The sequence below is a fragment of the Carcharodon carcharias genome, chromosome 25, assembly GCF_017639515.1.
Source record: "Carcharodon carcharias isolate sCarCar2 chromosome 25, sCarCar2.pri, whole genome shotgun sequence".
Taxonomy (NCBI): domain Eukaryota; kingdom Metazoa; phylum Chordata; class Chondrichthyes; order Lamniformes; family Lamnidae; genus Carcharodon; species Carcharodon carcharias.
Window position 1 is genome coordinate 40,501,722 of NC_054491.1, and position 27,673 is coordinate 40,529,394.

At 44.4% G+C, this 27,673-nt stretch overlaps 1 long non-coding RNA gene across 1 annotated transcript in view; it reads left to right on the forward strand.

Annotated features, from left to right (window-relative positions):
* The first annotated feature begins 11,039 nt into the window (after window positions 1–11,039).
* LOC121269674 overlaps window positions 11,040–27,673 on the forward strand; it is a 29,862-nt gene continuing 13,228 nt past the window's right edge. Inside the window, exons 1-2 of the long non-coding RNA XR_005941386.1 lie at window positions 11,040–11,142; window positions 26,527–26,860. This is a non-coding gene — a long non-coding RNA (uncharacterized LOC121269674). The remainder of the gene's footprint in view (window positions 11,143–26,526; window positions 26,861–27,673) is intronic.

The window sequence follows — 27,673 nt, forward strand, 5'->3', positions numbered from 1 at the left end:
GTGAAAGATCTTACATATTAAGTCGGAGGACAGAGACACCAACATCTCACAGGCAGGCACCAGAAGCACTGAGGCTATGATCATCTGCCACCATTCGTTGGATTGGTCATATAGATCAGGGGTCAGATATCAAGCCCCCAAACAGGTCTTCTTCTCCCAGCTCAGTAAGGGCAGATGCCCCAGAGGAGGACAGAAGAGCTTCAAGGATGTGCTGAAAGCCAACATGAAGAAATGCAACATTGACACCAACTCCTGGGAGACCATTGCCTTGGACCGAATCAGATGGCAGCACAGTCTGTGGGAAGGATCCTCGCATTTTAAGACCCAATGATGACGAAATGAAGAGGAAAAGCAAAAGCAGTGAAAAGAACATGCCATGACCTGAACTGATAATATATGACCAAACATCCCACATGACACGTGTCATAAAGTCTGCAGATCCCAAATGGGCCTCATCAGCCATCTTGGGATTTGTTTAAGACAAACATCCTTGCTAGCGAAGGATAGCCGATAGCCAATTATAATAATTCAAAAATTCTGTGACGATTCTGATGTCCTCTGTCACTTTAACAGTTTTAGTTTCCTAGTTCTAGCCATCTCCTTTTCACCATTGACCTCCAATCTCTCAGCAGTTCCAGCCCCAACCAGGCTGACCTCATCCTCTTCCTCCTTGAATAGAGGACCAATCAGACCCCCACCCTCCTGCACCTGCCTGAAGTTCTCCTTTAACTCTACTCACTTTCCTTCAAATAAAATACATTGCTATGGGAACCCAAATGGGGCCCAGTTCTGCCTGTTTTTTCATCTGATATGTGGAACCTTCTTTGTTCTAGTTCTACTCAGGTCCCCTCCCTCACCTCATTTCTGGCACATTGATTATTGTATCAGTGCAGTTTCCTGTTCTCTCCCTGAACTTTGCTTCCAATTTCCACCCTTCTCACGGTTTCACATTGTCCATCTGTGACTCTTCCCTTCCCTTCCCTGACTTTGCTGTCTTCCTCACATCCCACTTCCTGCAAGGAATCTACTCCATTCTCCAAGTTTCTCACCTGTTACATCTGCTGTGACGAGGCAACCTTCCATTCCAGTGTTTCAGATTTTTTTTTTCCTCAAACGAGGACTCACTCCATCCCCCCTCCATGACTCACACTGGGGTAGGCAGAACAGTCAGAGAATTAGCTTGGGCCTCTAGATTATCTCTAGTCCAGTAACATTACAACTATGCTACCATCTCCCCTGAGTTTGTGTTAAGCTTCTTGAATATTATTGGAGTGTTATTGAGTTACTTTTAGGTGGTAGAAGTCATAGCTTTGGAAGGTGCTGTTGAAGGAGCCTTGGTGAGTCACAGTGCACCTTGAATATAGTACACACTGCAGCCAGTCTGCATTCGTAGTGGAGGGAGTGAACATTTAAGATGGAGGAAGGGGTGTCAGTCAAAGATTATTTTGTCCTGGATGGTGTCAAATTTCTTGAGTGTTGTTGGAGCTGCACTCATCCAGGCAAGTGGAGAGTACTCCATCACACTCCTGACATGTGCCTTGTAGATAGATGGTAGACAGGCTTTGGGACGTCTGGAGGTGAGTTACACTGGCAGGATTCCTAGCTTCTGATCTGCTCTTATAGCCACAGTACTTATATGGCTGGTGCAGTTCAGTTTCTGGTCAATGGTAACCCCCAGAATGTTGATTAGGGTGATTCAGCGATGATAATGCCATTGAATGTCAAGGGATGATGGTTTGATTCTCTCTTGATAGAGATGGTCATTGTCTGGCACTTGCATGGTGCAAATGTTACTTGCCACTTGTCAGCCCAAGCCTGGATATTGCCCAGGTCTTGCAGAACATGGACCCGGACTGCTTCAGTATCTGAAGTGTTGTGAATACTACCGAACGTTGTCCAATCATCAGCAAACATTCACACTCTGACTTTATGCTGGAGGGAAGATCATTAATAAAGCAGCTGAAGATGGTTCACCTAGGTCACTACCCTGAGAAACTCCTGGGATCGAGAAGATTGACCTCCATCTTCCTTCGTGGAAAGCTCATACCTGAAAAATTTTCTATATTGCAGGGTAGATGCCAGTGTTGTAGCTGTACTGGAACTGCTTGGCTAGAATTACGACTAATTCTGAAGCACAAATCTTCAGCACTTTAGCCAATATGTTGTCACGGCTATAGCAATTTCTGTATCCAGTGCCTTCAGTAGTTTCTTAGTATCATGTGGAGTGAATCGAACTGAATGAAGACTGACATCATGTTTGTTGGAAGCCTCAGAAGGAGGCAGAGATGCTGTTTTGTAGCTTCGCCAGGTTGACACCCCATTGTTAGGTAAGCCTGGTGTTGTTCTTGGCATGACCCCCCGCATTCTTCATTGAACCAGGGTTGATTCCACTGGCTTGATGGTAATGGTAGAGTTGGGGATATGCCAAGCTATGAAATTACAGATTGTGTTTGAATACAATTCTGCTGCTGCTGATGGCCCACAGCACCTCATATCTGCCCAGTTTTGAGCTGCAAGATCTGTTCTAAATCTATCCCATTTACCTGGCAGTGTCACACAACACAACACAACGGAGTGTGTCCTCAATGTGAAGATGGGACTTAACCTCCATAAGAACTGTACGGTAGTCACTCCTACCGGTACTGTCATTGACAGATGCAGGCAGACTGGCGAGGGCAAAGCCAAATAGGGCTTTTCCTCTTGTTGGTTCTAGCAATCTAGCAACTATGTTCTACATAGCACAGCCCTCTCACTCCAGGGACCAGTCTGGTTAAACTTGGCTTTACTGCCTGCAAGGTAAGTACAGCTGTACTTTAATCAGCCCCAACTTGGCATAGTTTTATTATTATTTGGTTTAAAAAATTACTCTGGTGGGGGCAGAATTTTCCCAGAATTGCACTAAGTGTGGTAGCAGGCAGGTAAAATGGAGTCCTACCCAACCACAAAAATGGCAGGTTTTCATGCTGTATCTTCCCAAGCTCGCCTTATTATTTATGCATTCTTGGGAAACACGCCGTTTCCATGGCAGGTGGGCTCTCATTTGCCCGCTCTCCATCACCCTGCTATTGCATCACACCAGCCGTCATCTTTAAAAGGCAGCCGCCAGCAAAGGGCTCATCACCACCAGCTCACCACCACTTCCTGGGAGACATGACCAGCAAAGGCAAAAAAAACTGCAGCCCCCCCGCTTCAACGACGGGTCCCTCAAGCGACTGCTGGATGCTGTGGAGGCCCGCTGGGATGTGCTCTACCCCCGCTCTGGCCGCAGGATGGGCATCAATGTCACCAACCTGGCTTGGGAGGTGGTGGCAGGGGTGGTCAGCATGAATGTCCTGCAGAGGAGGACAGCCACCCAGTGCCGCAAGAGGATGAATGATCTCTTCTGTTCCATCAGGGTAAGTCACTCTTTACATCACTCCCAACCCACATACTCAGAAACCCATCACACACCCACAGGGCCCTCACTCACTGCCAGTGTAAAGGACATCACTATTCACCCTCTCACACACACCTTCATTGTCCTCATCCTGTCCATGGGACCAGTAACCACCCACACAGGCCAGACATACTTATCATCTGGCCTGGCAGGAGTCCTGATGCACTTTCCCCATCTCTATCTAGTTTGCAGGACAAACTGGCTTACAACAGGAGTGAAAGATCACAGACAGCTGGAGGAATGCCCGAAATCAAAGTTCTGACAGAATTTGAAAACAGAGCCATCCAGCTGGCCGGCGATGATTGGGATCGGTCCTGTGCTGACAGTGAGGTCAGCGCTGCTCTACCAAGTGAGGATCCATCAGATAACCATGCTGTGAGTGATGTGTCCTATTTCACAGGCCACTGCTGTGCATTAATTATCTCCCCTTGCTTTCACAGGCACATCTGCCAAACAGCCGACAGAGTCCATGACCCAGGGCCTCCAGTCAAGATCCAAAGAAACCTCTGAAGAGGAATCTGGAGGCACCTCCCCAAGGTCCCGTCACAGCGCTCACTCACACCCTCCACCAGTGCAGAGGAACACATCTCAGTGGGTCCTAGCTTTAGTGTAGCCTCGGGATCACAATCCGGTGAGCACTTCACACTTTCTGATCCACAGCAGGTGAAGGCAGGTAACTCCCAGGACTCCGGCACTCAGAGGACTGCTGGAGTCAGATGATGAGCCGCTGGACTCAGTCATGTCACAGTTGCCGGAGCCGCGAAGGCAAGCTAGGGAACAAGAGGAAGGGATGTCCGCTGCTCTCCTCAGATTGCAAGGCATGAAGGAAGACTCTTCAGGCTGAGGTGATAGCGCTGGCGTTGCAACACACCAAGGTCAACTCTGGCAGGATGAATGGCCACCATGGAGACCTTGGTCCAGGACGTCACTCCTGCACTGCTGCACAGGTTTAACTCCATCGCTGAAGCCATGGTTGACCTCCAACAGTGTGTATGCGAGGGGATGCTGGGCACGCTCCGGGGCCATCCACCCAGATGACACTGGCAGTGACCAGCCCATCTGAATCCCATCTTCCTATGACCTCCGCAGATCCAGCTTCACGGGCTGAGGAGGGTGTCACTGCCACACAGCAGGACCCTGAAAGCAGGCCAAGGCCCTCCAAGAGTCAGCCCTCCAGAAGACGCCCGCTAAAGTCACCACAGACAGGGCATCACAGGCAGCAGGCTGCCCCCACCACTGCTGTGAAAGTCCAGGGAGCACCAAGACATAGCGGCAGGGTTAGGAAAGTTAGATGAAAGTAGCTGCAGAGCCTGGGCATGGATGTTGATCACTTGTACATACTGTTCACTATTGTCAATAAACTGCTAAGAATGTCACCCTGCCTGTGGCTCCTTGATCTGATGGGGAGTGTTCATGTCACTCAGATATGAAACTTTTCTGCACAAGATAAAGGCAGGTGTCTCAGTCCAGGGCCTCTTCCTTGTGCAGCCTTCAAGCCACAATGATGGTCCAGCCTCACACTCCCTGGAGACATTACTGATGCCTGCACCTCGAAGGTGCTTGTCATTGCTGCCAGAATGTAGTGGGCAGGCACCAGAGAGTTCTCTCATTCTCTCTGTATGCTCTCAGCACCTTTAAGGTGGGGCTGGCCCGCATCACACCAGCATCTGTGACCAGTGGCGTTGTGCACCTGCAGGATGTGCTTCTGGTGGTTGCACACCAGCTGCACGTTCAGTGAGTGGAATCCCTTGCAGTTGATGAAGTCCACTGAGTGTAGTGATGGAGACCTGAGTGCCACATGAGTGCAGTCAATCACACCCTGCACTTGTGGGAATCCCGAGATCCGGGAGAATCCAATGGCCTTTGCATCCTGGCCGTCCCGGTCCCAGGTGAAATGCACAAAATTGTTGCCATGGAGAAGATGGCATCCATGACCTCTTGGATGCATTTCTGCGTGGCGGATTGTGAAATCCCACAGAGGTCATGAGTGGAGCCCTGTAAGGAGCCACTGACATAGAAATTGAGCGCCGCGGTCACTTTCACAGCCACTGGCAGTGAAAGGCGCCAAGTCCTGCAGTAATTGGCAGATGTGAGGTACAGGTCCCTAGACATGTGCAGTCGTCAGTGACACTGGTTCTCAGTCATCTGCAGGAATGGCAGGTGGTGTCTATAGACCCTGGGTGTCACTTGGCGCCAACCAGCCAGGGCTCATTGTCACTCCTGGGCAGCATGTGCAGGAGCCCCTGTAGCCCCTTCTTCATGAGGTTGCTGCTCCTGCCTTTGCACAGCCAAAAGCCACAGCCCCTCTCTCCTCCATCTTCTATGATCTCACTAGGCCATTAGGCAAACAGCTAGGTCACCAGGATCCATGATCCTGACATGGTCCTCCTGCAGCATGAAAGAGAGAGAGAGAGAGAGAGAGACATAGTTATCATGGCTGTATTTAGCACCTTTCCTAGCCCTGTGTGACTGCCCCTTAATGCTTCCCGGAGAGTGCTGGTCACCCCTCGGATGGCCAGAGATGAGTGCGCTGCATGGCTGCCCTGTCAACCTGCTACATGGGGGACACTGGTCCAAACCAGGATGCTGAGATTGCAAGGGGCTGTGAGCATCTCCAGCAGTGACTGCTACATGGCCAGCATTGGCAAGGAGATTGTACAACTGCTCCGCGGTCCAGTAAAGTGGTGGCAGACTCAAAGTCTGTGCCGGGGTGGGGGTGGGGCAAGGCATAGAACACTTGGTGGCCCTTTGGTGCCTCCACATTGCTTGCATGGGTGGGGCGGCTCGGAGCCAGACCCCAATCATATCACTGTGGCTGCGCCTGATCTGTCTTAGCTGCAGAGGCATGGTCAGATTATACAGGGTGTCCTTAAATCGTGGCCACTTCCCTTGTTTACCCTGTCCCGCACCTCGATTCCCTGTGCACGGGATGCAGTGCCAGGGCAGCACTTGACCCCCCGCACCCCGCCCCACCTCAGTAGTCACCTCCAAGGCTGGCCAGCACTTGCCCCTCAGACACCATCCCTTCAGCCCCTCAGCTGTCAACCCGGGGCCAGGCATGTTTCCCCCACCCCCAACCAGTGCCCCTGAGGCCTGTAAACAATGGGTGCATTGTGGAGAACGCTGCTGCTCACTCACCTCAGTTCCTCCAAAGTGAAGGCTGCCAAGTGCATGTCGCCTGTGTGCTGTTGTGAAACACATCAGCGTGCTTTCCCGCCAACGCAGATGGACAGTATGGTGGGGCTCCAAGAGCCTGTCGAGATGGCTTTTTAATTACATGCTAATGAATTACAATTAACTCCCCACCGACCAACGGCGGAAAACGCAGCCCACCGTCTATGGGCTGAGCAGGTGATTGCCACCTGCCTTCGTGCTGTCGTGAAGGCTCCAGATTTTCCACGCGCACCACCTGTTTACCTATCACGCCTGCCACCAGCGGGCTCGGAAAATTCTGCCATGGATGTTTTCACTTAACACGCAGCTTACCCCATTATAAAGCAGTTTGTCAGAGGGACGAGGCAAGCAGGCTTCTTCAACTCATCCAAAGGCACCTGTTCCCCCCCTCCCCCGCCAACCCCTACCTCCTTGCCAACATTTGCTAACTTGCAATCTAATTGGACTGTTCCAGAGTCTAAGAAATTTTGAAAAGTCATAAGCAGTGCATCCATTATCTCTGCAGCTACATCTTTTGGAACCCTAGGATTTAGACCATCAGGTCCTGGGGATTTATCCATCCCTTACGTTTCTCTAATACTTTTCCTCATTCTTATTAGCCCTTTGGTTATCCTCCATTTCTGGTATAAAAATTGTGCCTTCTACTTTGAATCTACCTGACCAATTGCCATGTGACTCAGGTAATGGTCCAGAGATTATTATCTTTCAGGGTTCTGCATTTTAATCTGGACCCTAACACTTCAAACTTCCACAGCAGAACATCATTCCTAGTTCTGCTTACGTTGTTGAATCCTACATGGACCATAACAACCAGATCTTCCCCTCTCACTCCAAGTTTGTCTTCAGAGCCAGGAGAAATGTCTTTAACCCTGGCACCGGGCAGGCATGCAGGCATCACAATCTTTGGAACACCCTGGTGCAGATGCAGAGAATGGTATCTATCCCCATGATTATCCTGTTCACTAACACTTCCTTTACATTCACCACATCTGAATGTGCTCCTGCACCACGGTGCTATGGTCAGACAGGATTTCCTCTGTCCTCTCCTCCCCACTCCACCACAACTATATTCAATGGATCATCCTCTGCCAATGCCATCACCTCCAGTTTGATGCCACCACCAAATATGTTTGCCTCCCCACCCCTTTCAGCCTTCTGATTGGAATGTTCTATCAGTCGTACCCTCAATTGTTCCCAACATTCCCATCTCCATGGCACCTTTCTATGCAAGCGCAGGAAATGCAAGGCCTACCCTTCTGCGATTTCCCTTCTGTCTATATCTCCAAACGCTCCTTCCTGGTGAATCAGCAGTTTTCCTATACTTTTAATTTAGTATACTATAGCCCACGATGTGGCTTCTTTTACACTGGGGCACCCAACCCAGATTGGGTGACTGCTTAACACCTCTGCTCATCCACAAGCATGACCTTGAGCTTCTGACCACTTGTCATTTTAATTCTTTACCTTGCCACTCTGACCTTTCTGTCCTTGGCCTGCTGCAGTGTTCCACTGTGTAAATGTGATTAGGTGCTTTACAGCCTTCTGAGGTCAACATTGAACTCAGCAAATTCAGTTTATACCCTCTGCCCTCAATTTGTTATTTTCCTCATTTTTTTTTGTTTTCAGACAGTAGCTGTTTATGATTCTGCCATTTGCACGTCTTCTAATCACATCTTTAGTTCCACTATCTTTCCCTTTGACCTCACACCATCAACTTTTTTTGTCATTTTGTCTCTCCTGCTTTCCATCCTATCACATGTCTTCCCTTTTGTGCTCCCCACTTTTCCCTTTCCTCACCTCTGTACATGCTTAAAGCCTGTTACATCTCAAACTTTTCCCAGTTCTGAAAAGAAAGGTCATTGACTGGAACAGTTTCTCCCTCCGCAGATGTTGCTAGACCAATTGAATATTTGCGGCATTTTCTGTTCTTATGTCAGTTTCCAGCACCTTAGTATTTTGCTCTTGCAGGAGAAGGGAATGATTGGGTGAAGGGGGTGACTGAAAAGGAAGCTAATTGGGAAGTGGTGGGGGAGGGGTGGTAACAGGAGGACAGTCAATTAGCTGGCACATGACGTTTCATGCCAATGATATTTTGCCAGTTCTGATGAAAAATCATTGACGTTAACTCTGTTTCTCTCTCCACAGATGCTATTGCAAGAGAATGTATATAATTGGGATAACGACTTGGTGAAGATGTAGGGTAAAGGGTTAACATCAGATGCACATGATGATGATGATATAACATTACATGATTGAGTAATAGCGATCTGGAGGGAGCAGAAGTTCTGACCTTGAACGGAGGTCCTTAAGCATACATTGTAGCTGTAAATAATGAGTAATGGTTTTCACAAACTACAGTCTCAAGCAGCTTACTCTGGGAGCATAGACAAATCCCAAATAACCTGTCTGGACCCTGAACACACAACAAAACAGCTACCTGACCTATTGTTTATATTTAAGCCTTCAAGATATCTGCACTCCTCCAATTCTGGCACCTTACATACCCAACTTTAATCACTCCATTATTGCTTTAAACTGCCTTGGCCTTAAGGAATGGAATTACCTTTCAAGACTTCTCTGCCTCTTTGAAACCTACCACATTGATCAAGTAATTCTCTTTTAAGTGCCCTGAGAGTTCTTGGTATTTTTAATGTGCCCTATCAATGTAAGTTTTTGCATAGTTTGATGGTAACACCCATATTAAACAGCCAGCTGGTAATAACTAGTTTACACAGTGGGTGGTAATATCTTTATGACACAACCTGCTGGTAAAATGCACATTACACAACTTGCTGGTAGCATACAAATTAATCTGGCTACGCCTAACACTCATGTTACACACACTCCTGGTACCACCCATGTTTGGCAGTTTGCTGATACAATCTATCTTACTCAACCTGCTGGTATGGTTCACAATACACAAGATACGGGTAACATGAACATTATACAATCTGCTGATAATATCCATATTATACAGTCAGCTGATAACCACATCCACATTAGAAAACCTGCTGTTGGCATTCATTGTATACAGCTTGCTAATAACGCTCATATTACACATTTGCTGGTAACATCTATATTAAATGCAATCTTTAAATTCTGAGAGCTAACAGCAGGTTTTCTAACACACGTTACATACAGTGTGTTAACAAAACTCACCCTGTACAATCTGCTGCTGACTTGCAGATTATACAACCTGCTGGTAATATCCGCATTGTATAACCTGCTAAGAGAACCTATATTCCATAAACTTTCGGTAATATTCATATCACACAATCTGCTGGTAAAATGCATATTGTGCAGCCTAAAATGTGGCATCACCCATATTTCAGAATCGACTGATACCACCCTTATTAATACATTATGTCATTGTGTTGGCAACATCCATATTATGCAGCCAGCTATTAACACCTCGATAGCATGCTGGCAATACCCATGTTACATAGTCTGCAGTGAATTGTTATTGGTGGCTGTTGCTGTGCAGTTAGACAAGTCCTATGGATGACACAAATATTCCATTAGTTTTTGTAAAATCCATTCCATGTTTTGGGACAAGATGATGGAGAAAGGAAAAAGTGCAGAGATGTGCATGAGCGAGGTGTTCATTATCATGGGAGGTGGTGCAAAGAACAGTATCGACAATATATCTGAGTTGTCAGAACAGAGCGCTGTCCCTTCTGTGTGCTTCATTGCAGCTTCTTCATTGCACAAACATGTGATCTGGTATGTGTTGGTAACTCCATTCTCAAAGCATTCAGAAACTGCTATATCTTTGATTTTGGAGAATACTTGCATGTCTCTGAAATACTGTCATCTTCTATGTCAGGTACTCTGCAGGAAGCTCCTGTGTAACAAGACGTATTGTTGACTCTTGTGTTAATTAGCGTGCAGGTTCCTCCTTTGTCAGAAGGTTTTTTATAGTTTCCAGTGTTACATGGTGTGGTTTTAACTCCTGCAGCACACAGTGAGTTGGTAACTCCCAAACTACAAAATATGCTGTGGCTTTTTGGTTCAGAAACTTTGCTGGTGGTTCCCTTGTCAAAAGGTCTGTTAGTGAATCTTTCATCAGAAGGTGGGTTGGTGACATTGTTATCCCAAGGTCTGCTGGATGCATTCAGATTGCAAGGTTTGCTGGTATCATTCTTATTGCAAGCCCTGTCACAAACATACCCATCACAAGGTGTGCTGGAGTCATTCATATCCCATGGTCTCCTGGAAACATTCCTTTCATACACTTCGCAGGTGACACTCCTATCACATGCTGGACTGGTTACATTCTTATCACAAAGCCTACTGGTTACACTGCCATCACATAGCGGACTGGAGACATTCCTTTCAGTAAATCTGTCAGTGTGATTCCCATCACATGGTCTGCTCATATCACTGACACGGGCACCCTTGTGATAAGGTCATAAAATCTGCTGGTTACAGTCGTGTCATAAGATCTTCTAGTATGCCCTGTGTTATAATGTCTGCTGCTGACTGCTGAATCGTAAGGTTTGCTGGTAAACCCTGTGTCATTAGCTTTGCTGGTAAGTCCCATGTCATAGAGGCCGCTGGTGACAGTTGTATCATAAGGTCTGCTGGTGAGGCTTGTTTTACTGATGTGGCTGTCATTTCTTGTGTTACATATTCTGCTGGTAACTTTTGTGTCACAATGGCTACAGGTAATTCCTGTGTCACAAGGTCTGTTGCTGGAACTCCTCTCACAAAGTTTGCTGGGGTTGTAAATGCTGCTGGTGAGTCTCAGGTTGTTGAGTCTGGCCGGAAGACGCATATAATCTGTGCTACTGGTAGCTGTTGTGTCGCACAAACTACTGGTATTTCCCTCGTCATAGGTCTTGCTGGTAGGCCCCATATCATAGGATTGGTTGGTAAATCCTGTGTCATGGTGTTTGTCGGAAAATCCCATATCACACGTTTTAGTGGTAAATCCCATATTATAGGGTTGGGTAGCAAATCCCATATCATAAGATTTGTCGGTGAATCCTCTGTCGTAGGACTTGGTGGTCAATTCCGTACCATAAAATTTGTCGGTAAATCCCGTGCTGTAGGGTTTAGTGGTAAATCCCGTGCTGTAGGGTTTGGTGGTAAATCCCGTGCTGTAGGGTTTGGTGGTAAATCCCGTGCTACAGGGTTTGGTGGTAAATCCCGTTCTGCAGGGTTTGGTGGTAAATCCCGTGCTGTAGGGTTTGGTGGTAAATCCCGTGCTGTAGGGTTTGGTGGTAAATCCCGTGCTACAGGGTTTGGTAGTAAATCCCGTGCTGTAGGGTTTGGTGGTAAATCCCGTGCTACAGGGTTTGGTGGTAAATCCCGTGCTGTAGGGTTTGGTGGTAAATCCCGTGCTACAGGGTTTGGTGGTAAATCCCGTGCTGTAGGGTTTGGTGGTAAATCCCGTGCTACAGGGTTTGGTGGTAAATCCCGTGCTACAGGGTTTGGTGGTAAGTCCTGTGCCATAGGGTTTTCTGGTGAATCCTGAGTCATTGGATTTATTGATAAGCCCCATACCATAGGGTTTGTTGGTAAATCCCCTGTTACAGGTTTCACTGTTATATGCCGTGCTGTCGGGCTTTCTGGTCAATCTTGTGTCATGGGGCAAGTTGGTATATCCCATGTCATAGAGTCTACTGATAGGTCCTGTGTCATATGGTTTACTTTTAAAATTCATGTTGCTGTTTGTTCCTACATTGCGCAGTTTGTCGGTAGCTTTAGTACATGAAGCATGCCTGCTAAGTCCTGTATTATAAGATCTGCGTCTGGATTTAGCACAGTATTTCTTACAGGTGGCTTCAAAATCACAGATGCTGCAAAGAGCTCCCATGTTGGGCGTACTCCAAGTAATCACTTTTCCACATAGCTTGCAGGCGGCATCCACATCCTTGATACTGCAAGACATCTCAGTCCCACACATCCAGCAGGAAATTCTTAGGTCACTTTGTGTGGAGGCTTCTTGTGCATCCCAGGGGCTGCAGGGAACTGGCTTGCTAAAGCTTCTTCCATTGCACATCATGCTGGGAATTCCTGGATCACACAACAAGTCAGAGCTAAGGGCAGTGCTGCGCAGCTGGGATGAGGCTCCCCTACTGCACATCCTGCCAGGTCATGGGATATGTTGGCAAATCTGGTGTCACAGAGACAGTGGGGGAGATATTAGGGAGAGTGCGGCTGCCGTGTTGCAAAGTCTGTTGGTAACTTCAGTGTCACGTAGTCTGTTGGTGGTAGGTTAATAACCGAGCCTGTTGATGATTCCTGCTTCAAATTAGGTAACTCTTGAGTTAAGGGAGGTCCTGGAACTTGTGACATGGGAGTTGCCAGCATACAGTTATACAAGGTTACCAGCAAACAGTGTGGCACAGGAATTGCCAGACAGTGTGACATGGGGGTCACCAGTCAGCTTTGAATCAAGATTTCACCAATTTTCTCGATGTCACAATCTCTCTGTAACCATATTTCTTCATCTGCTTGTACCTCCCCTGCCCCAGGATTTGCAATGGCTCAGAGTCACAGTCAGGGCATAACACCTGTGTCATAACTGCCTGGTTGTGACTCCTACATCACACACTGTCTGTGGTACGTGTAGCCAAAGTTCCTGTATGGTTTTAGTAATTATTATGATTTTATTTACAAGCTATTCTTATACTGCTGCATCCACCATGGTAACCATTCTGGTGTTCAATCTAGGTCCAGCGTGCTGAATATTGTTAAGCTTGCATTGTAACAACAAATAGCGCAAATATGTTTCATGAACAAACAGGCTCTCTTTTCATTTAATGCAGGCTATATAGCTAAGGATGGAATTGTGTGCCCCCCCTCCACACACCCCCCCCCCGCCCCCCACTTCCCCTAGTAGTGCATTGTTGGCTGGAGTGGGGGGGTGGACATGCTTAATCAAATGGGAATTTTGTTTATTTTTTCTGTGCTTTTTTTTCCAGTTTTTTTCTTTTTCGTCAGCACAAACACAATGGGCTGAATGGCCTCTTCCTGTGCTGTAACTTTTCTATGATTCTATGGCAGGGTGGTGGATGGGGACCCCTCCACCTTCCCATTCCACCCTGATTAACTCTGTGGTGGGAAGGCCTGCGAACCTTCCTGCCCCAACACCAATTGAAGCCCTTAAGTGGAAAATTAATGCCCACTTAGGGGCCTCATTCCTGCACCACTGGTATTAACCCAGTGGCAGGCGGAGGGGTTCACCATTCAGGGAACACAGCAAGCAAACACTCATTCAAAGGAACTTACTGCCTGATTAAGAGACCCAACATCAGGCTGAGGGGTGGTCCCACTGAGAACCAGCCCCTTGCCCTTGATGTCAACCTTAACACACAATCCCCTCTCCACCTCTGGCCTGGGATCCAGCGACGACCTTAGGTCTCAGGTGGGTGATATACTAGCAGAAGCCCCCTCCTCCCCAGTAACAATATAATTCAGTAGATCTGCTGGCCTCTGATTGGCTGGCAGCTCTCAGTGGGTGGGACTTTCACTTCCGGACCAATGATCCCAAGAGAAGGTCCCCTGTTTGCAGGTCAAGTGCCTAAGTGGAACACAAAGCGGGGGCGAGGGGAGTATCCTTGGAGTATCCTTGCTATGTATTGTTTAAAATAATTTAAAAGCACAAAGATGGGCTCTAGTGCTCAATCTGATAAGAACCTTGGAAATTTTTCATTGCAAAAGAGATGTCATGTTCTTGCTCTGGTGGTGTTAGGGCATGTTCTCTGAAACCTTCCCCCAAGTGCCCAATCCTCAAGAGGAATGAGTTGATTAAGGATTAGCAAAATCCCCTCCCTCACTAAAATGCCTTTGGAATGGTAGCATTTATTACCATTGTTAAAATGTTAAGAAATGATTGTGATGTGATGTGATAGTCTCCTGATGCAAAATGGAATCATAAAGGCAGCAGGCAACAGAGAATATGAACGATGCATTATGCTCAATAACAGTGATGGGCTAATTCTACAGGCCTCCTCAGCTCCTAGTGCTGAACGGACTCAGCAAAGTGTACTATGACTGTCTTGGTTGAACTGCCGCTGAATTTAGTACACTGGGCAATTAAAGTGTGGGTCTCACTCTCAGTGCAAGAACATGCCTGATATCAAGCACCTTGTACCCATACACAGGAGATGGACCTGAAGTGTAGCTGTGCCTCTGGCTGGTTGACACGAGCTACTGGAGAAAAAGAAATTCCACTTTCAAATTCACCTTTCTGCTAGATACCTTTGGATCCTTCATTCTGGGGGAGGTACTAGTGCAAATCAATAGCCAGTTTCTCAGCAGCTCCTGTGCACTAACATCCTAACCTCATCAGCAAAGTTATCACCACTCAAACCTTGACTAAAAATCACAAATTAAGCACCAGTGACATCACTGCAAATGATCAGATCATGGTGATAAAGGAGCGAGGCCCACACACCATATGAACTACCTTCAAGTGTTGCAGACGTTGGCAAGTACTTCCAAGTGATGTGGATGATGCAAGTACTTTAAATGATGTGAATTATGTTGAGTAGGTGAAGTAATGAGTTTCAAGTTGAGTACTTTAAGTGAGGTGGTTGATGCTGAGCACATTAGGTTTTGTGGATGGTGCAAGTACATTAAGTAGAAAGGTTCATACAGAGTACTTTAAGTAATATGGTTCATACTGCATACTTTAAGTGATACAGATATTACTATTTTAAATGTTGTAGATTGAGCTAGGTACTTTAAATATTGTAGGTGATGAGAGTATTTTCGTTGATCTGAATGGTGCCATGTACTTTGTATGATAAAGTTAAATACTGAGTACTGTACATGTTGCAGATGTTGCTGAGCACTGTAAGTGATGTGGATGTTGATAAGTATTTAAATTGATGTGGTAAATACTAAGCGTCACACATAATGCTGAGTGTTTTAAGCAAGGCAGATGTTGCCTAGTACTTTATATGATGTTGATGATGCCGGGTGCTTTAGATGTGAATGGACTGCTGAGGACATTAAATAGTGTAGATTTTACCATGTATTTTCACTGATGTATGACGTATGTCAGGGTGATAATACAAGTGAGAACCAGGCAGAATATGGGAAGTTCAGGGGGGAAGTGAAGAAGGAAATAAGAGAGTCAAAGAAAGAGCATGTGAAGAGACTAGCAGCTGACAGAAAAGAGCATCCAAAAGTCTTCTATATAGGCTTTAAATAGTAAAAGGAGAGTAAGAGGATGGTGGGGTCAATTAGGGACCAAACAGGGCATTTACACATGGAGGCACAGGGCATGGCTGATCTATGGTCTAATCATGCTCCTAATATCCTCAGGTACTAAATAAATCCTATGCATCTGTCTTTGTCAAGGAAGAAAATGCTGCCAGAGCATTAATGATAGAGGAACTGTGAAATGCAACTTGCAAGCATTGTAAACTGTAAGGAGGATAGTGTATAACTTCAAAGGACATAGACAAATTAGTGCAATGGGCAGACTGTAGCAGATGCAGTTCAACGCAAAGAACTGTGAAGTGATTCATTTTGGTACAAAGAACATGGAGAGACAATATAAAATATGGGGTGCAACTCTAAAGGGGTGCAGGAGCAGAGGGACCTAGGTGTACATTTGCATAAATCATTGAAGAGGGCAGGATAGATTGAGAGCATGGTTAATAAAGCACACAATATTCGAGGCTTTATTAATAGGGTCATAGAGTACAAGAGCAAGGAGATTATGTTGAACTTTTATAGGACACTGGTTCGACCTCAGCTGGAGTATTGTGTCCAGTTCTGGGCGCTACACTTCAGGAAGGATGTGAAGGCATTGGAGAAAGTGCAGAAAAGATTCATGAGAATGGTTCCGGCCTTGAGGAACTTCAGGTATGAAGATAGACTGGAGAAGTTAGGACTGTTTTCCTTGGAGGAGAGAGGGCTAAGAGAAGATTTGATAGAAGTATTCAAAATCATGAGTGGTCAGGACAGAGTAAGTAGGGAGAAACTATTCCCACTCATAAAAGGATCAAAAACAAAAGGGCACAGATTTTAAATAATCAGCAAAAGAAGCAAAAGCAATGAGGAAAAGCTTTCTCATGTGGCAAGTGGTTAAAGGCTAGAACACACTGCCTGAGAGTCTGGTGGAGGCAGGTTCAACCAAGGCACTCAAAAGGGAATTAGACCTTTTATTTGAAGAGGAGGAATGTGCAGGGTTATAGGGAGAAGGTGGGAGAGTGGCACTAGGTTAGTTGCTCATTTGGAAGGCCAGTGCAGGCATGATGGGCTGAATGGCCCCCTTCTGCACTGTAACAATTCTGTGGTTCAGTGATTCTGAGGAACTAGTTGAAGTATTGAGTAGGCTAAAAAAAAATTTTTTTTAAAGAAGAGGTATTAGAAAGGCTGGCTGTACTTAAAACTGATAAGGCACTAGGGTGGTTTGGATGCATCTGTGGGTGCTGAGAGAGGTAAGGGTGGAAATTACAGAGGTACTGGCCATAATCTTCTAGTCCTCCTGAGGTATAGTAGTGGCGCCAGTGGACCGGAGAATCATAAATATGTCTATCCTTGTTCAAAAAGGGTTTAAAAATAACCCAATAATTACAATTAGTTTCATAGCCTCAATCATAGATGACATTTTGGAAACAATAAACTGCACCAAAATAACAATCACGTGGACAAGTGTGGATTAATTAAGGAAAGCTAGCATTGATTTGTTCAAGGCAAATTATGGTTAACTAACTTGAATGAGTTTTTTGATGAGTTAACAGAGTAGATCAGGGTGATGCCATTGACATGATGTATATTGACTTTCAAAAAGTGTTTGATAAATGCCACATAATAGACTTGCCTGCAAAGTTGAAGCCCATGGAATAAGAGGGAACGTGGCAGCATGGATACGAAGCTGGCTGAGTGCCAGGAAACAGTAGTAGTTAATGGTTGTTTATGAGGAGGATAGTGATTGATTTCAGGAGGACATAGGCAGACTGGTGGAACGGGTGGACAAGCAGCAGGTGAAACCGAATGCAAAGTGTGAAGTAATACATTTTCGTAGGAAGAATGAAGAGAGACGATATAAAATAAAGGATACAATTCTAAAGAGGGTGCAGAAGCAAAAAAACCTGGGGGTTTATGTACATGAATTGTTAAAGGTATCAAGAGTAGGCTGAGACAGTGGTTAAAAAGGTGTACAGGGTCCTGTGCTTTATAAATAGAGGCACAAGGTACAAAAGCAAGAAAATTATGCGGAATCTTTATAAATACTGTCTTGGCCTGAGCTGGGGTATTGTGTCCAATTCTGGGTACCAGACTTTAGGAAAGATCTGAAAGTTTTAGAGAGGACACAGAAAAGATTTACGAGAGTTCCAGGGGTGAGCGACCTCAGTTAAATATATAGATTGGAGAAGATGGGGTTGCTCTCCTTCAAGAAATGAAGGTTGAGAGAAGATTTGGTAGAAGTGTTCAAAATCATGAGGGTCCTAGACAGAGTAGATAGAGAGAAACTGCTGACATTAGTAGAAGGGTCGACAATTAGACAGCACAGATCTAAGGTGATTGCCAAAAGAACCAGCTGCGTCATGAGGAAAACCTCTTTTACACAGCGAGTGGTTAGGATCTGAATGCCTGAGAGTGTGGTCGAGGCAGGTTCAATCTGGCTTTCAAAAGGGAATGATTGAACACCTGAAGAGAAAATAAATTGCAGGGTTATGGGGAAAAGAAACTAGCTGAGCTGCTCTTGCAGAGAGCCGGCACAGACATGATAGGCTGAATGGCCTCTTTCTGTGCTATAAGCATTTGATGATTCTATGATATGGATTGATACTGAGAGCATTAATTAGTGAGGTTCACACCGAGTTCTGTAAGTGATGAATATGTTGTCAAATACTTCAAGTGAGGCAAAGTGAATAGTTCAGGTAATGACTTTCACACTGAATACTGTCAGTGATGTGGTTCATGCCGAGTTCTGTGAGTGATATTATTCATACTGAGAACTTTAAGTGATGCTGATATTGATGAGCGTTTTAAGTCATGTAGCTGATACCAAATTCTTTAAGTGATGGGATTGTGTCAAAAGCTTTAAATGATGTAAATAATACCAAATACTTTAAGTGAGCCAGCTGCTGCCAAGTACTTTAAGCAACATAGATGGTGCCGAGTGCTTAAATTGATGTGGTTTACCGAGTACTTTAAGTGATGCAGATGTTGTCAACTACGTTAAATGATGTGGATCTTGCAGGGAACATTAAAAGATGTGGATAGTGTGTGATTTAAGTGATGCCAATGATGCCACATACATTAATGATACAGTAATTTCATTGCAGTGGATGTGACTGAATAGTTCATGGATCAGATTCCTTAAGTGGTACAGAACATGCGGAGCACTCTATGATGCTGGTTCACTTACATGGTGCGGATGATGGTGTGGGTACTTTAAAGAGTATTGGTCCTACCAAGTACTTTAATTGCATTATGCATTATGATGGGTACTTTAAGTAGTTTGGCTTACTTTATCAATTCCCTTTTGAAAGCCAGATTGAACCTGCCTTGACCACACTCTCAGGCAGTGCATTCAGATCCTAATCACTCACTGTATAAAAGAGGTTTTCCTCATGATGCAGTTGGTTCTTTTGACAATCACCTTAGATCTGTGCCCTCTAATTGTCGACCCTTCTGCTAATGTCAGCAGTTTCTCTCTATCTACTCTGTCTAGGACCCTCATGATTTTGAACACTTCTACCAAATACTTCAAGGAATGCAAACATTCCCAGGAAACTGCAATGCACAACAATAATCCAAAATGACATTTAAGCTAATTTTCAAAGGCTCTTATTATTGAGTAGCTAAAATGAAGTTAATGACAGTAACTTGAAATTTAAATACAGTAAAATATACAAATAAAACTGAGACTAATCTTCATACTCTTTTGGAATCTTACATTCAAACATGACATAATGGTCATGACGTGTTGGGGAAATGGTCTACATACCAAGATATGTGCAAGTATTAGGACTATAGAGGATGCTAAGCAGCTTCAAGCAGATCTTAATATGTTAGGGAATGGGCACTGTCTGTGGCAAATGATGAATTAGCAAGTGAAGTGTTATGCCCATGGGCAAATCTAATGCTAAATTTACATACACACTACAAGGAACAAAATCAAAGCTAAAGCAGGAGATCTGATGTTTATGCTGCAGCATTCTCTAGAGCTTTATGACCAATGGCTTGAAACAATGGCAAAAGCAAATGTTATAAGACAAGGCATGATATTTTTATCTTGTACAATGTTTTGCTTAGGCCTCAGTTAAAATGTTGTGTCCACATTTTACCTCCTGATATATGGGGTAGGTGATATTGAAGATTTGTAAAAGTTAGAGAGGACGGCCACAAGTTTAATTACCAGGCTAAAACACCTTAAATGTGAGGCTGAACCAGAATGGTGTTACGCTAGACCCCAAGATGAGCTGCCAACCACATAGCCCCATCAGAATTAAGGCTATCTGTTTCCACTTTTGTAACATCACCCAACTCCACCCAGGGCCTGGATCGGGGGATGCACACAGTGCCAAACACCGGGGCCCGGGGATTTAGGGGGGCTTAGACTTGACATTGTAAATTGAGCTCTCATTGTCCAGCTTGAGCAGCCAGACCTGCAGACCTGAAAGATAGGCTTTTTAAAAAATTCAGAACTGTCAACCTGACTGGTAGGAGGGTTGGTGGAGTGGGGAAGTGGTGGTGGGGGAATGGGGACTGTCACTTTTAAAGTTAGTACCACAAAATTCAATGCTGTTACACTTCTCAAAATTCCCTTTTGCATTTAAACCAGCATATAAATAGTAGTCTAAATTTTCATTCTGTCCTAAAATAGCCAGAATTCTGATGACATGCTGTGTTGATGCACCAGAGGCTTGAGAATCTTATCAAAATAAATATAAGAAACTAAAAACTGGAAGTGATGTGAAGCAGGGTGCTGATTCATTATCACCCATCTTATCACTCTTGCAAAGTCTGGGAATTAAGTCCTGATTTGTCACTAAGAGATTGCTTAGAGAAAGGTGTAACAAAACTGTACTCCATCCTAGGTTCACCCTACCCTGCACCGTCCTGTTTAAAATCTAGCAGAAAATTGTCACACTGTGGGACTAAAACTTCCCTGAGGGGGAGGATTCCCAATCATCCAGTGTAATTTTGGCAAAAAAAAATCCACTGAAATCCCAGAGAAGCAGCTTAAAGGGCTTTTACCATAAATGGTCTTTATAGAAATGTGAATTAAGAGTATCTAGCAATTATTTCTCTCAGGAATTTGCTGTCACACTTTTTCCACTGTTGAAGTTTCTTATCTATTAAATACTTTTTCCACTTAATTTGCCAGTTTCTCTCACATTTCAAACAATTAGAATAAAAAAAGTACTATTTGCTCATTTATTTAGTAAAAATGTAATGCAACAGTGTATGGAACCTGTAGGGACCGGCTGTAAATTCACAGTCTACAACACAATTTGTATGACAGCTTTTGGGCGAAAGGAAATAATTGGATTCTTGGTTAAGGCTGTGCTCAATTTTTGTTCCATGTATTATTCTTCTCTGAAAATTTCAGATCAACGTTCAATCTACATTATTCCTGAGCTGCTGGTAGATGTCTGGTCGACAAATCTTGTGGATTGTGCCACTAGCGTAAAAGGTATATGGTAATATTGTGGGTCAGTGCCACAGAAGTCAGAATGGTAAGATTGTATTAGCTACAGAGTTGAATTGTTTTGTAAATGTAGTGATTTCTTTGTAGCCACTTTCTTAACATCAGTTGATTGCTCTGTGATTAACTATCCTTAGAAAATCAGCCTTGGGCCTCCAATTTCACCATTACTACAGTCACTTTGCCTATTTCATGCGGGTTTAATGAAAGAGAAAACCTATATGTGTACAGTACTTTTCATGATGTGCCAAATCACTTTATAGCCACACTGGTTTGGATTTTCATCCTCGAGGCAGGTAGCAGATTCAAAGAAATTCCCATCTCAGCCCGCCCACCTAAGGAGAAAATGGGATCTTCATTGCTGTGAGAGTTGTGGTGTGTGGTGGTGGAATGGGGGCTGATGTGGGCTTGAGTCAAGTCAACCAGTCCAGGAGAAGAGTTGGAGGCAGCCACAGGGGCTGCCGAGTGTCGAGGCGGGCTGTTTAAAGGGCCCACCTCGGTTCTGTAGGACTTGTCCCAGTTAAAATAAAAACACAGACCTCCTAGTCCTCCCCTCCCCTCCCTCACCCTCCAAAAACTCCCCACGTCCCATCCATGCCACCTCTTGCACCCACCAACTCTCCCTGCAGCCCCTCATCCCCCAATGCCAGGCTCTGTCCTTGAACACAGCTCCTATGGCCCATCATGCACCTATGCTAAGCTATGGCACTTTCATGCCCATTAACTGTATAGAACCAATGAGCCCTATAATGACAGTAGCATATGTTAAAAAATAGTTTTATAAAAAGGAATTAATTCATAACCTACTATCTTGAAAAAAATGTATTTCACTACAAGCTAATAGAAGTGTAAACCAGTGTAGACCCTTTAAAGTATAGTAACAAAAACAAACCCTTGAAACCCTTGAGTAAATGAACATTGTGAAATTGACGGCAGAGGTTAGAGAGCCTGAGCTGCCAATGAAACAATATTTTCTCCGGGGCATGTGTTCAAAAGGCTTAATGGTTGTCTGGACTCTCAGCCGAGCCTATGATTTTTGACATGAACCATCCCACAACCCTTAAAGGCACTCCCAAAACTCAAACTGCTTGGGGATGGAGTCAGGAATCCTAGACTCAGGACCATCCATCATTTTTAAAGGGATCCCAAGTCCTCCCAACTCGTGAAAATCCAGGGCGTAGACACTGGTATAATGTAGGCAATGTTATCAAATGGCGCAGGCTTGAGAGGCTGAATGGCCTACTCCAGCTCCTAATACGTATGTTTTTATTACATTTTGGCTGGATGAGATGAAATGGGCTAGTTAGCTTTTGTTCATCCATACTTACCTTGTGAACAAAGGGTAGAATAATGGCTGGAGTTCTATTTATTTTGTGAATGGAAGTTTACTGTGAGCAGGCTTTGTGGGGTGAAATTGTCCAGACAGCAGCCTGTAATGGGCTCATATTTACACTGCACATGATTCTTAAGGGTCTTTTCTATTGAATTCAATCTTGTTATTTTGTCTACTTACCTATTATCCCACTCAATCTTGGTGCTTCTATGAGTTTTTTGACGTATTGAAATACTGATAAAGATATATTGCATAGTAGATATTGAAAATATATTGTAGTTTGAAGCAACAATCAGCAGAGTCTTCGGACTTGCTCATCAACAAAACACAGATACAATTGTGAACTATTCAGTCTTTGTCCTCTGCCTCTTAAATATTGTGTTGCACAGAGACACCTGAGAGTTCTAACACGTCTCACTGACAGTGAAGACCTGTGTTCTTCAATCATCACACTTTGTTGCTGAGGAGTCATTTGATCCTTCCACCCCATGAGATTACTGATAAAATAGAATCCAATCTATTTGTAGAATTGTATGAAATAATTATATTTAATAACATCATGCACCCAAGCAGGAGAAAGTCTTTTAATTCTTCTACTGAATGAAAAAGATCTCGTGCAGGTAACCTGGGTTGCAAGTATTGAATCTTTCCCCCAAATACGAGTTTACTGTCACTGTGTTCATATTGTGCAAGTGCAGAATATGTTAATGAGGGCTGAGACAGTTACCAAAATCAGTGTGCACGGTGTTATAAGTAACTAATGGGGTATTTTCCTGTCAGTTAACAGTATTGCCTAATGCTGTTAAAGAAAAATTTGTATCCTCTGGTTTGTTTAATAGTCAAGGAATCACGTATATGACGTACACGGTCAGACACTGCATTATATTGTTGCTGCTCTTAATACTAATGATCCATGCTGCATATATATCAAATGATATTTGTGCCAGATGCCAACAATGGCCATTATCATTTTACTAGGGCCTTTCTGGTGAATCTTGAAAGGGAAAATATGTCATACATGATTGAGGGTTAAAGGGTAGGGGTGCGGAGAAAGAATAAGAAGCCCAGAAACAGGAGAAGCACCAAGACCCATGATTTCTCACGTAGGGCCTGACTCTACCTCCACCTGAACTCATCTGCTGCTAAAACCCTGATCCATGCCATGACTATTCTAAAGCACTCCTGCCTGGCCTCCCATCTTCCACACGCCATAAACTTAAACTCTGCAGCCTGCACCCTAACTCATACCAAGCCACATCCACCCATCACCATCGTGTGGTCTACATTGGCTTCGGTCCAGCAAAGACTCAATTTTAAAATTCTCATCCTTGTTTTCAAATCACTCCAAGGCCTCACCTATCTCCATAACTCCTTCAGCCCTACAACCCTCGAGATGTCTGCATATCTCCAATTCCAGACTGTTGGGTATCACCGATTTTAATCACTCCACTATTAGGGGCTGTGCCTTCAGGTATCATGGTCCCAAGCTTTCAAATAAACTTCTGTGCCTCTCTTTCCTCCTTTAAGACACTCCTTAAAGCTTTGACAATTGACCCAAGTTTTGGTTATCTGCCCTAATATCTTCTTATGTAGCTCGGTGACAAATTTTGTTTGAAAACGCTGCTGTGAAGCACCATAAGATGTCTCACTATGTCAATGACGTTATATAAATGCAAGTTGTTGTTATTACCAACTTCCTAAGATATACTCAAAGAAATGGATCCGTATACTTCAGAGAATCATGGATTCAAATGCAATTTGATTGAGGTTTATAAACTAATCAAGCTACTAGATGTGTTTATGTGGAGAACTAATAAGGTTATAAGTAATGCCAATTTTGAAAATTGCATATTAGGCGGTTCTTATTTTTCAACAGAACAGTAAACCTGGAAACAGGTTACAGGCTCATGTGGTGAATGCTGATTCACAGTATTCCTTCAAGAGAGAGCTGAAGAGCTGTTTCTGGCTGGACAGGAGCCACGTTGGGTGAAAGCTATAACATAAAACAGAGTCAAATTAATCTCTTGAGTTAGTTTTGGTGGTCTAAAGGTTTTGAAGAGAAATGTTATAATTTTTTCTTCTCTGATTGAGCTGTGTTTTTGTCTGGTTTTTCACCTCCCTCAGGAGATTACTTTGGATGTCTGGGGACTGCCCACATTCTGATGTGGAGGTCTTGTGGCGCAGTTATGTCTAAATCGGAAACTCTGGGTTTGAGTCCCACCGCAGGATTTGATTGCCGCGGGAGATACATTTGTGGCATGACCAAGCAGACTGATGGTGAACCCGTAAATCCTTCCGATACACCTATGGCAGGCAGTAAGATAGGGAGAGTTTTTGGTCAGTCAGAACCATGTGGTAGCTGCAGCACATCAGCCTCCCCATACTAAAATCCCCCAAACACAAACTCTTGCCACGGGCTCCGAGGCAAATGAACTCCTCTCTTTGAGGGACTACATCACAACTATATGGGACAGATGAGATGGACCAGTGTATATTTTTCTTGTCCATAATTTTGTATGTTTATATGCTCATAACCAGAGAGAATGCCGAAGGGAGACAGAGGGTAGAATCTATTTGGCCCTGCAGTGATGGCTTGAAGATGGGACCAGGAGAAAATTCTGAAATGAAGGCATCAATCAGTGTCCTGACATGTTCCTGTTTCTAGGTGAAGAGGGTCATCACTGGCAACAGCTGTGACAGGCAGCCAATTTGAATAAGTACATGTCCAATTATGGATAGATTGAAGGCACTGCTGGGATCTTTCTGACAAGTTGGGGGCCAGCGAGGCCTCCTGCATTTACCCTCTGACAGGAGTAGCAGGAGGTTACACCTTCAGCCACTGGCAATCCTGTGGAGGAGTTTCCCCTCTACAAAGGTGACCTGGCAGCTATTTTTAAAAATTGTTGAAAACTCTTCAAGGGCCCCTCAAAATGGAGGCAGTCTCACGTTCCCCCTTCTACATGGCAGCAGCACCTACTTCTGGCAGTGGGGTTGCTGTCCTTCCAAGGCTCCAAAGCCCTCAGACTGGGCCTGCAATCACAGGAAACTGGGCATCATTCTTGATTGGGCCTTGCTCCCGGAGGTGGTGTCTTAATTGGCAGCTCCGGGAAGACCTCATAAGCAGACACGCTGCCATCAGGCGTGAGGTCAGGACTTGAAAATGGTCCAAGAATAAACCCATGAACAGGCAAGATAAGGGCTCATGGAGTTGGGGTTAATATATTAGCATGGATAGAGGATTGGTTAATGACAAAAAGCACAGAGTGGGCAGAAATGGGGCATTTTCAATTATGCAGGCTGCACCTATTGGGTCAGTGCTGGGTTCTCAGCTATTTGCAATATATATTAATGACTTAATTGAAGAGACAGAGAGTAATGTCTCTGAGTTCACTAACAATATAAGGTTAGGTGGAAAGGTAAGCTATGGGGAGGACACAGAGAGGGCTGCAAAGAGATAGAGACAGGTTAAGTGATTGGACAACAAGATGGCAGATGGATAATAATGTAATGAAGCTATTCACTTTGGTTGTAAGAATATACAAGCAATATAGTTTTTAAAAGGTGTGAAACTTTTAAATGTTGATGTTCAAAGGGTCTTGGGTGTGCTCATACAAGGAACACAGAGAGTCAACATGCAGGTGCAGCAAGCAATTAGAAAGGCTAATGGCATGTTGGCCTTTATTGTCAGGGGAATGAGAGCTTAGGAATAAAGAGTAAAGAGTTTTGGTGAGAGCACATCTGGGATACTGTATGCACTTTGGGTCTCCATATTTAAGGGAGGATATAATTGCATTGAAGTGAACGCTCACTAAGTTGGTCCCTGGGATGAGGAGGTTGTCCTGTGATGAGAGGCTGGTGGGAAGACCAAATGATCATATTGATGGTGGAGAAGGCTCAATGGGTCATATGTCTAATCCTTCTTCCATTTCTTGTGTTCTTGTGTCCCACCTGCAGATTGTTCCTTAAGTGGACAAGATTCTGCCCAGAAAGCCAAGCCTGAGGGGAATCTGTACCAGAGACCAACAGGTAAAAGCCACAACAAGGAGTCATCGCGAATCACAGAGAGCACTGAGAGAACAAATTACAAATCAAAAAAATCAAGGACTGATATCACAGGGCAGCAGGTGGACAATTGTTTTTTTGGAGACCCTGGAGGCAAGGACTGGGACCTGAAGGAGTTCAGGGCCAGAGCAACAGAGCAGAGTGAAAACATGAAGTGAGGAGTGAGGTTAAAAGAAAACTAACATTGATATCACTGCAACAGAAGGTGCTGATTGGCAAATAACTGGTATGTATTCTGTTAACATATGTATTTAATACATCTTTAAGTTTATTTCTGCTAAGTTTAGTTATTGAAATAAATAGAGGCATGGAAAGGTACCCTAGTCCCATGGAATGCATATTCTGTTCCATATGGGAACTCCTGGCTGCTTCTTGCACTTTGGATAACCACATGTGCAGGAAATTTTGCCAGCTGGAAGATCTCAAGCTCCAGGTTTTGGAACTTGAGTAGCAGCTGGAATCACTGTAGTACATCAGCAAGGCTGAGGACTACATGGATAGCATGTCTCTGAATATGTCACCCCACAGTGAAGACTGTGCAGGCAGAGCAGGGATGGGTGACCACCAAGCAGTCCAGGAGGATCATCCATCTCAGCCCTATGCTCTGGAATACCCTCCCTAAAATTCTCCACCTTCTTTTCTTCTTTAAAACTTTGACTCAGATTAGTGGCCCTTCCCCATATCTCTTCTTTGGGTGGTGTCCATTTGTGCCTGGTTATACTTTTTATGAAGCACTCAAAGTCATTTTTCTATGTTAAGGTGTTAAGTAAATACATTCATTTTTGTTTTAATTTGTGTCTATATAGGAGTTTTACTATTATCCACATGCACTGGTCCATCTATGAAGCATTATTCATGAAGTGCTGTGTCTTCATTCAAAATAACTTCCTAGGAACAAGAGAAGGCCATTCAGCCTGTCGAGCCTGCTCTGCCATTCAATACAATCATGGCTGATTGAACACTTCAATGCCTTTTACCCACACTATCCCCAAAGCCCTTTATATTATTGTTAATCAGAAATCTATCAGTCTCTACATTA